This window comes from Lutra lutra, chromosome 4 (genome assembly GCF_902655055.1).
Source record: "Lutra lutra chromosome 4, mLutLut1.2, whole genome shotgun sequence".
In the NCBI taxonomy this organism is placed as follows: domain Eukaryota; kingdom Metazoa; phylum Chordata; class Mammalia; order Carnivora; family Mustelidae; genus Lutra; species Lutra lutra.
The window spans coordinates 101,875,470-101,886,732 of record NC_062281.1 but is presented as its reverse complement, the minus strand read 5'-3'; positions in this window follow the sequence as shown (position 1 = coordinate 101,886,732).

Sequence of the window (11,263 nt, the reverse complement as noted above, 5' to 3'; positions counted from 1 at the left end):
GAAGGCAGGGGGAAAGGGATGCTTGGAGTCCAAGACTCATTCTCTCTGACTTGGCAGTCCTAAAATATTTCCTTGGAAACATACATGCCCGTGAGTCCCTCCAAGTCACTGTGAGAAAGCCACTCTCCCATTCCCTCCTCCCCATGCTTAGATCATCCCTCCCACCATCCTCCTGGATTCATATTCATAATAATAATTCTAAGAAATAGTGTTATTATCCCATCATTAAATGGAGGAACTAAGGCACAGAGAAGTTAGGGATTTGTTCATGGTCACACAGCTCGAGGCAGAGCTGGGCTATGAACTTGGGTAGCAGATTCTGGCCCAGAGCACTTAATCTCTGGTTCAGGTAAGATGTTCCTTCATTGAGTGGAACCTCCAGTGACCTTATGGACATGACACTCATCCTGGGAAAGGAGTCCACCTCTGAACTCACAGGGGCCACTTGCTTTCTCTTCAGGTTGCTGAGCACCCATCTCTACCAGGGTACCAGCTCAACCCCTATCATCACCGTGGCTCCTGGGGTTGGAGTGAGGGTGATGGAGGATTCTGTGCCAGGAGGTCCAAGAGTCTCTGTCCCAGCATCCCCATCACGTCTACGTGGATGGGCACACCTATGAGGAGGCTTGTCAGACAGGCCTGGTCTTTGAGCCAGCTGCTCTTGCTGTCATTTGTCTTAAGCCATTTACCTGTTGGGTCCACTGGGGACTATAGGATGGAAGGATAATTAGATGGCGGTTTTGCTTCAGAATGCCAGCTGTGTCTTTGGATTTATAAATCTGCACATTTCTGCCCTGCATGTAAAGGAGAAGCCCACCTACCTGCTCTCCAGAGGTTGGGGCTGGAAGGAAGGCAGAGCAGTGGCTGGGACCTCTGTGAGCATCTCTGTGGCCCATCCTGAGGACAAGGGGAAAGGAAATGGGAGGCTCTGGGTGACAAGAGAGATCAAGTCCTGCTTCCTTCCCACAAATATGCCTCCAAAGGTTCTTACAGAAGGACCGAGAAGAGTAGCTGGACTCAGGACACTTAATTTACTGCCTCACCTCCTTCAAGAACTCTTCCTTTCCCAAGTTTGTATCTCCCAACTCCAGGGCTCAAACCCCACGCAGCCGTACTGGTAGACTGAGGACAGAGCATGATGTCGGGGAATCCGAGCACTCCACTTCCGCACCTGCAAGGTTAGGAGCAAAGATTCTCCGCACTGATTCCAAAATTACTTTTTTTTTTTTAAATTTTATTTATTTATTTGACAGACAGAGATCACAAGCAGGCAGAGAGGCAGACAGAGAGAGAGAAGGAAGCAGGTTCCCTGCTGAGCAGAGAGCCCGACGTGGGACTCAATCCCAGGACCCTGAGATCATGACCTGAGCCGAAAGCAGTGGCTTAACCCACTGAGCCACCCAGGCGCCCCCCAAAATTACTTTTAAATCACCTCCTTATCATCTTTTTTGCCACACCACACCCAAATGTACCTTTCAGTTACCTCAGGGAAGGCACCAAGAAAATAAGAAGACAAGACACGTCACAGCAGGCGTGGGAGGTCTCCTTCCTACCGTGTTCAGGACAGCTTGGCTTCTGCCCGTCCGCAGACCAGTGTCCAAGCTGAAGAAGTGGAGAAGAATGCTGCTCACCAAGCAAGGAGGTGCTCCCACACTAACCAGTCCCCCAGGGGCAGAGGTGGAGGGTCCTGCCGCTTTTGTTCGCTAGACAAAAGCAAACAGTAAGGGGAGTTTTTCTCTTTCCCCTCTACTCAGCTGGGGTACAAGCAGGATGCACAGCCATCTTGGTTTGCTGAGGGTGGTCCCGGCTGGTCACTGTGGTTCCAGCCTCCCATTCACTTCGCGATTTGGCTGGTTTTTCAATTGTATTATAAGAATGTTTTTGTTACTAGTTGGATCAAAATGATCTGGAATGGATTCGATAGACTACCACTTATTACTTTCACTTTCTGCCGTGTTTCATACACAGAGCTCTTCCTTTAACATGGGGTTGCATCTAAATGTTCCCGAAGGATAACCAATTTTCCCTTTCCTGGCCCTTTTGGACAAACCTAAATTATAGTGTCTTGCAGTGACCACTGGCAGGGGGCTTGCTGATCAACGGACATTTGCTCGAGTGGAGGTGACTGGGGACAGCTATCTGTCTGCTCTCCAGGACTGGCTATGGAGGTTCTGGTGACCAGTTTACCTGTGCCAAGGCCCCAACCATGCATAGGCTTCGAGGTGCACAGAGACCTCCTGCCATCAGTGATGGGATCCATGGGAAATGTGGGAAATTACAGGTTGGGGGGATGTGGATGACGAACAGGGACACAGGCCAAATTAGCTTCCTTTTTTCGTTCTTGTTGTGTATGTGTTTGTACAGGTATAAAAGTGAAGCTCGATTTACAGAAAAAATTCACAAGGTTTTAAGTAATACCTCATTTATATCCAAATTGTCAGATGCTTCAAATAGAAAAGCAGATAAATTCATTGTAACAATGGGTGAAATTTTTTCACCCAGTTCATGAAGTTAAAGGAAGGCTTTTGGTGGTTCATTTTGTCAAAGATAAAAACATCAGACATTATTATAAATGCTATTGTAAAGTCAGTGAAAAAACTCAACATTGAAAATATTTTTGGTGATAATAGTAAAGTCAAATATTTGGGGTGCCTGGGTGGCTCAGTGGGTCAAGCCTCTGCCTTTGGCTCAGGTCAAGGTCTCAGAGTCCTGGGATCAAGCCTGGCATTGGGCTCTCTGCTCAGCAGGGAGCCTGCTTCCCCCTCTCTCTCTGCTTGCTGCTCTGTCTACTTGTGATCTCTCTCTCTGTCAAATAAATAAATAAAATCTTTTTTAAAAAGTCAAATATTAGCGGAGTATAACATTATGTGAAAACAATATTTTTTTCTAAATTAAAAAAACACACAAAGAAGAAATGCCCAGGGGATTGGGTGGAGGCCACAAATCACTCACTGATGTGTCCAAAAAAAAACTGTGACATTCTATCGTGCAAAATAAAAATTGTCAAATTTTCAAATATTTTTAGATGCACTGAGTAACTGATTGATAGTTTTAAAGAGGTAATTCGTAAAATGAGGTCATTAGGGTTGGCCCTAGTCCAGGATGACTGGTGTCCTTACAAGAAGAGGAGATTAGGACCGAGACACACACACACAGGGGACAATGTGAAGACACAGGGAGAAGGTGGTCATCTACAAGCCAAGGAGAGAGGCCTCAGAAGATCACCTCAGAAGATCATTCCAGCGGACACCTTGATCTCGGACTTTTAGCCTCCACAACTGTGAGGCAATAAAATTCTGTTGTTTAAGCTACCCAGTCCGTGGTATTTTGTTATGAGCCCTGGTGAACGAACATAGAAGGTATCAGCATTTTCAAAATAATTAAGTATGAAGAGCGACTTTGACGATTTCGAGAAATATTATGAAAAAAATTAAAAATAATAAAACCATATTGAAAAATCCTTCAGAAAATGCCAGTGATACTGAACTAGGAATATGGATAAGAAACTGATCAGTTTGTCATTATACAGCAAGAATGATTACTCAGATTTTTGTTGTTGTTGTTGCTTTAATCATTTTATTTTATTTTCATCATAAGTGTACTCTTTAATTCCCCATCTCCTACACTATCCATCCCCCTAGGCCCTCCCCCCCACTCCACCGTAACCTTCAGTTCTCTATAGTTACGAGTCCATTTCTTGGTTTGTCTCTCTATGTCTCTCTTTTCCTTTGCTCATCTGTTATGTTTCTGAAATTCCATATATGAATGAAATCATATGGTATTTGTCTTTCTCTGATTTCACTTAGCATTATACACTCTAGCTCCATCCATGTTCTTGAAAATGACAAGATTTCATTCTCTTTTACGGCTGAATAATATTCTGTTGGATATACATCACATCTTCTTTATCCATTCATCAATTCATGGACACTTGAACTGCTTCCATATTTGGGCTATTGAAAATAATGTTGCTATAAATATAGGGGTGCATGTACCCCATTTGAATTAGTATTTTTGTATTTTGGGGAGTACATGCCCAGTAGTGTGATTACTGGTTTGTAGGGTAGTTTGTATTAAAAATTTTTAAATTTTTTTAAAGATTTTATTTATTTATGTGAGAGAGAGTGAGAGCATGAGAGGGGAGAAGGTCAGAGGCAGAAGCAGACTCCCCATGGAGCTGGGATCCCAATGTGGGACTTGGTCCTGAGACTCTAGGATCATAACTTGAGCCAAAGGCAGTCACTTAACCAACTGAGCCACCCAGGTGCCTTATTTTTAAGGGTTTTAAAAAATTTATTTTTTATTTTTTTATTTTTAAGTTTTTGAGGAACTGCCATAATGTTTTCCACAGTGGCTGCAATATATAACAAGAATAATTACTCCGATTTTAAAATTTTGATTTACTATGCAGATATGTATTATTTTTTTAGAAAAAAACATTTTTTGAAAATAGTTTTAATGGAAATATTTGATAAGTTTATTTGTATAACAACACAATCAAAATTAACTCTTTTAAAAATGACAAAATTCTAACGTCCCTTTCACTCTCTAATGTGTCTGGCTTTGGTTGATGGATTATGTGAAGGAGTTCAGAATGTTGGTCAGACATTCCATTAGACACTGAATGTTCTTTTACTTCCACATAATAGGAAACACCAGATTTGCACCAAGTGCTGACCCAGCCATTTTGTAAGTGAATTACAAAAGGAAAACTTGAACATATCGTGAGGCCCAGGATCTTTGGCCCAGGGTTTCCCCAGATGGCGCCGTGATCCTGTGATTGCTGTGGCTTGCCCTTTAGCCACCTGTACATGCATCTGGATTGCTGTTTTCCTGCTGAGGGTCCACGCACCAAGATGGCTCCTTATTTCATTGCCCTGCTATGCGGGCAGGAAGTCACACTTGGTATTCCCCAGCCCTTGGCTCCAAGGCCCTTCCCGCTGCCTTATTTAACCAACACTTACAGAGCACTCTACGCAGGCCCTGTCCTCTGCACTCAAAAAACATCAACTTCTTGGGCCACTGGGTGGCTCAGTCGTTAAGCGTCTGCCTGACTCGGGTCATGATCCTGGGGTTCTAGGATCAAGCCCCACATCAGGGTCCCTGCTCAGCGGGAAGCCTGCTTTTCCTCTCCCACTCCCCCTGCTTGTGTTTCCTCTCTCGCTGTCTCTGTCTCTCTCTGTATCAAATAAATATATAAAATCTTAAAAAAAGAAAGAAAAAGAAAAGAAAAGAAACATCAACTTCTAGAATCTTCACAAGGACCCCCTGAGGTAGTCATGGTGGTTATTTCCACTTTACAGAGAGGAAACTTAGCCTAGGATGGCCGAAAGCCTTGCCTAAAGTCATACAGCGGAGAAATGCCTGTCAAAGCCGGCAGTGTGGCTCGGGTGTGCATGACCTTGCCCCACACTGTGCTTTCCTTTGGCCCAAGCACACCCCGAGACCCACCCTCACTCCCAGCCCTGGCTCCTGTCTCTCAATCTTACTCAGAACGAGGGAGAAAGCAGAGTGGAGCAGGTTAGGGGGCGCCATTCAGTATTTTAGGAGCCCCCCCTTGTCCTCTGACTTCAGTATACCCCACCCAGATCCTGGAGCCCTAAGGCTGACCGCCTGTCTGGTTGGCCTCCTGGTGCTGCATGGACCCCGCAGGCGGTGCGGGGACAATCGAGCATCGCCCGCGAGTAACGAGCCCTTCGCGGTGCCATCCCGCTGGGAGCCAGCCCTACGCTCCCGCCCCGCCTGCGCTGGGTGACCCGCCCGGAGCTGGGCCGCGACGGCGATGGTCCCCAACCTCAACGTCCTTTCCCCTCGGGTCCGGGGCTCAGCCAGACCGCCCCCTAGCGGCGTTCCGGGAGAGGGCAGTTGCTGGCACTCGGCGCTGCCTACTCTCCCCTCCCTGCCTCATTCACCCTTCATCCCCGCAGGTGACAGGGTCCCGCCACCCCACATCCCCTCGAGCTGAGCTGAAGGGATGGCCGCGGCGCCGAAATCTCTGCTTACAGAGATGGAAGTGGCCCCAGGAAGCCGCCCTGCTTGCAAGGCGGGATGGCATAGAACGCGACAGGGTTGGGGTGTGCCCGACGAGGAAATCCCCATCGCTGTCCCCGAAGGAGGCGATTCACGATTAACAGTAAAGTGACACTCAGCGCATTGGAGGTGTCGGTGATCAAGGCCTCTTGCACCTCCTAGTTCTCGCAGCTACCTGCACCCTTCAGCCACCCATTGGCTGGGTGATCTATTGCTGGGTGATCTATTGTCAAAGGTTGTCAGGAGTTTTTTCAAATCCTCTATAGGAGCATCCAGCATCCCTGAGGCGGCTTGAGCCTTCGAGCAAGACAGATGTTGGCCAGAATCCAAGGGAAATACTGCGCTTCCAGCCGGCTGGTTGGACCATCAGGTCCTGCTCAGGAAACTCACCAGGGAAGTGGGGACCCTCGCTCGCACCCACTGCCTGCCGTCTGCGGTTCTAAGGACTCTTCGTGGGCCACCACGGTGTAGCCAGGGGCAGTCACCACCATCCCCAGCAACGTGGGGCAATTGGGCGATGCCCTGGGTTTTTAAAACCTCCTGGTGCAAAGTTCCACGTGCCCAGATCCGAGGCAGGCAAGTATGTGGGACTAGGTGCCCAGATTTTGCACCACTTTTCCACCTCACTGATACTTGCTCCACTTTAGCTTCTCACTCCTTCACTCCTTTTTTTTTTTCTTCTTTTACCGAGTTATTTGGATCTGACAGGTAGCTGGTCCGTCAGCTGAGGCATTTCACAAAACGAGTTCTAAATAACACTAGGGTTTTGCAAGCTGGTAATAGACTAAACACATTTGGGGAAATGCTATCCTGTATTCTTGCTATGTGTGGGCCACAAATTTGATTCTGTATTTCTCGTAGCTAATGAAAGATAGGAAATGAGTTACACAATTTATAATGTCCAGAAAGAAAAAAAAAAAAACAACCAACAAGACAATTTAAAAAAAAACTATTTTAGATTCTAGGAGAAAAAATATACTCCCCCCCCCCAGGGTTTGTAAAGAGAATGCTGTATAATGTTAGGATGAACACTCTTAAAGTAAACCCAAGGCCTATTTTATATATGAATGGTCCCTATGGCTTCTCTCAGAAGAAAGAGAGGGCCTAAGTTGAAACTGTAACCAATTACAGCAAACCTATGGGAAGCCTGTAACAGAAAAGCCATGTCTGAGCTCTCTGCTGGGCTCTCTAGAGCAGGGCTGTCCAATCTCATAGCTACTAGTCATGGATGGTTACTGAACACTTGAAATTTGTCTAGTCTCAACTGAGATGTGTATGTATATAAGTATGAAATACACCCCAAATTTTGAAGACTCACTAAGGGGAAAACAAAAGTAAAACATCTCAATGACTTACATATAAATTACATAAATGAGTAAAGCAGTCCCATGATGAAATGATAATAATATAGATAAGTTAGATTGAATAGAACATATTAAATTAATTCCACCAGTTTCTTTTTACTTTTCTAAAGGTGGCTATTAAAAAATTTAGAGTTACAAATATGGCTCCCAGTATATTTCTATGGAACAGAGCTGCAACGTTTCTTAAACCACATATGCCAAGATATCAATAAATATGCATGACCAAAGGATGCCATAGTTTAACAATTTGGGAAACACTGTCTAAAGTTAGCCTTTTCTTGGGCAGTCCTGAGAGGAAAATAAATAGCGGTACAAGCCTTTCTCAAGAAACAAAAAAGGTCTCAAGTACACAACCTAACCCTACACCTAAAGGAGGTGGAGAAAGAACAAGAAAGAAACCCTAAACCCAGCAGGAGAAGAAAAATCATAAAGATCAGAGCAGAAATCAATGAAATAGAAGCCAAAAAAAAAAAAAACAATAGAGCAAATCAACGAAACTAGGAGCTGGTTCTTTGAAAGAATTAATAAGATTGACAAACCCCTGGCCAGACTTATCAAAAAGAAAAGAGAAAGGACCCAAATAAATAAAATCATGAATGAAAGAGGAGAGATCACAACCAACACAAAAGAAATACAAACAATTATAAGAACATACTATGAGCAACTCTACGCAAACAAATTTGTCAATCTGGAAGAAATGGGTGCATTCCTAGAGACATATAAACTACCAAAACTGAACCAGGAAGAAATAGAAAACCTGAACAGACCCATAACCAGTAAGGAGATTGAAATAGTCATCAAAAATCTCCAAACAAACAAAAGCCCAGGGCCAGACGGCTTCCCAGGGGAATTCTACGAAACATTTAAAGAAGAACTAATTCCTATTCCCCTGAAACTGTTCCAAAAAATAGAAATGGAAGGAAAGCTTCCAAACTCATTTTATGAGGCCAGCATCACATTGATCCCAAAACCAGACAAGGATCCCATCAAAAAAGAGAACTACAGACCAATATCCTTGAGGAACACAGGTGCAAAAATCCTCACCAAAATACTAGCCATAGGATTCAACAGTACATTAAAAGGATTATTCACCACGACCAAGTGGGATTTATTCCAGGGCTGCAAGGTTGGTTCAACATCCGCAAATCAATCAGTGTGATACAACACATTAATAAAAGAAAGAACAAGAACCATATGATACTCTCCATAGATGCTGAAAAAGCATTTGACAAAGTACAGCATCCCTTCCTGATCAAAACTCTTCAAAGTGTAGGGATAGAGGGCACATACCTCAATATTATCAAAGCCATCTATGAAAAACCCACCGCAAATATCATTCTCAATGGAGAAAAACTGAAAGCTTTTCCGCTAAGGTCAGGAACACGGCAGGGATATCCATTATCACCACTGCTATTCAACATAGTACTAGAAGTCCTAGCCTCAGCAATCAGACAACAAAAGGAAATTAAAGGCATCCAAATAGGCAAGGAAGAAGTCAAACTATCACTCTTCACAGATGATACTATATGTGGAAAACCCAAAAGACTCCACTCCAAAACTGCTAGAACTTGTACAGGAATTCAGTAAAGTGTCAGGATATAAAATCAATGCACAGAAATCAGTTGCATTTCTCTACACCAACAACAAGACAGAAGAAAGAGAAATTAAGGAGTCAATCCCATTTACAAATGCACCCAAAACTATAAGATACCTAGGAATAAACCTAACCAACGAGGCTAAGAATCTATACTCAGAAAACTATAAAGTACTCATGAAAGAAATTGAGGAAGACACAAAGAAATGGAAAAATGTTCCATGCTCCTGGATTGGAAGAACAAATATTGTGAAAATGTCTATGCTACCTAAAGCAATCTACACATTTAATGCAATTCCTATCAAAATACCATCCATTTTTTCAAAGAAATGGAACAAATAATCCTAAAATTTATATGGAACCAGAAAAGACCTCAAATAGCCAAAGGCATATTGAAAAAGAAAGCCAAAGTTGGTGGCATCACAATTCCGGACTTCAAGCTCTATTACAAAGCTGTCATCATCAAGACAGCATGGTACTGGCACAAAAACAGACACATAGATCAATGGAACAGAATAGAGAGCCCACTCTGCCCAGCGGTGAACCTGCTCCCCCCCCCCCACTCTGCCTGCCTCTCTGCCTACTTGTGATCTCTCTCTGTCAAATAAATAAATAAAATCTTAAAAAAAAAAAAAAGAATAGAGAGCCCAGAAATAGACCCTCAACTCTATGGCCAACTAATCTTCAACAAAGCAGGAAAGAATGTCCAATGGAAAAAAGACAGCCTCTTCAATAAATGGTGTTGGGAAAATTGGACAGCCACATGCAGAAAAATGAAATTGGAATATTTCCTTACACCACACATGAAAATAGACGCAAAATGAATGAAGGACCTCAATGTGAGAAAGGAATCCATCAAAATCCTTGAGGAGAACACAGGCAGCAACCTCTTCGACCTCAGCCACAGCAACATCTTCCTAGGAACATCGCCAAAGGCAAGGGAAGCAAGGGCAAAAATGAATTATTGGGATTTCATCAAGATCAAAAGCTTTTGCACAGCAAAGGAAACAGTGAACAAAACCAAAAGACAACTGACAGAATGGGAGAAGATATTTGCAAACGACACATCAGATAAAGGGCTAGTGTCCAAAATCTATAAAGAACTTAGCAAACTCAACACCCAAAGAACAAATAATCCAATCAAGAAATGGGCAGAAGACATGAACAGACATTTCTGCAAAGAAGACATCCAGATGGCCAACAGACACATGAAAAAGTGCTCCATATCACTCGGCATCAGGGAAATACAAATCAAAACCACAATGAGATATCACCTCACACCAGTCAGAATGGCTAAAATTAACAAGTCAGGAAATGACAGATGCTGGCAAGGATGTGGAGAAAGGGGAAACCTCCTACACTGTTGGTGGGAATGCAAGCTGGTGCAACCACTCTGGAAAACAGCATGGAGGTTCCTCAAAATGTTGAAAATAGAACTACCCTATGACCCAGCAATTGCACTGCTGGGTATTTACCCTAAAGATACAAACGTAGTGATCCGAAGGGGCACGTGCACCCGAATGTTTATAGCAGCAATGTCCACAATAGCCAAACTATGGAAAGAACCTAGATGTCCATCAACAGACGAATGGATAAAGAAGATGTGGTATATATATACACAATGGAATACTATGCAGCCATCAAAAGAAATGAAATCTTGCCATTTGCGACGATGTGGATGGAACTAGAGGGTATCATGCTTAGTGAAATAAGTCAATTGGAGAAAGACAACTATCATATGATCTCCCTGATATGAGGGAGAGGAGATGCAACATGGGGGTGTTAAGGGGGTAGGAGAAGAATAAGTGAAACAAGATGGGATTGGGAGGGAGACAAACCATAAGTGACTCTTAATCTCACAAAACAAACTGAGGGTTGCTGGGGGGAGGGGAGGTTGGGGGAGGGGGGTGGAGTTATGGACATTGGGGAGGGTATGTGCTATGGTGAGTGCTGTGAAGTGTGTAAACCTGGTGATCCACAGACCTGTACCCCTGGGGATAAAAATATATTATATGTTTATAAAAAATAAAAAAAAAATTTTTTTTAAACCTACAAATAAATAAATAAATAAATATCTAAAAAAAAAAAAAGAAGAAGAACACATGACTGTTGCAAAATAAATAAATAAATAAATAAAGTTAGCCTTTTCTTGGTGTGTTCCGTAGGATGATAATGTAACAAACTTGAAAAAAATTCCATAAATTAACACACTTGGGAAATGCCAGAAAAGCATAGAGGCCTTCTTTGGACTCTTTACAATGCTAATAGGGATTTT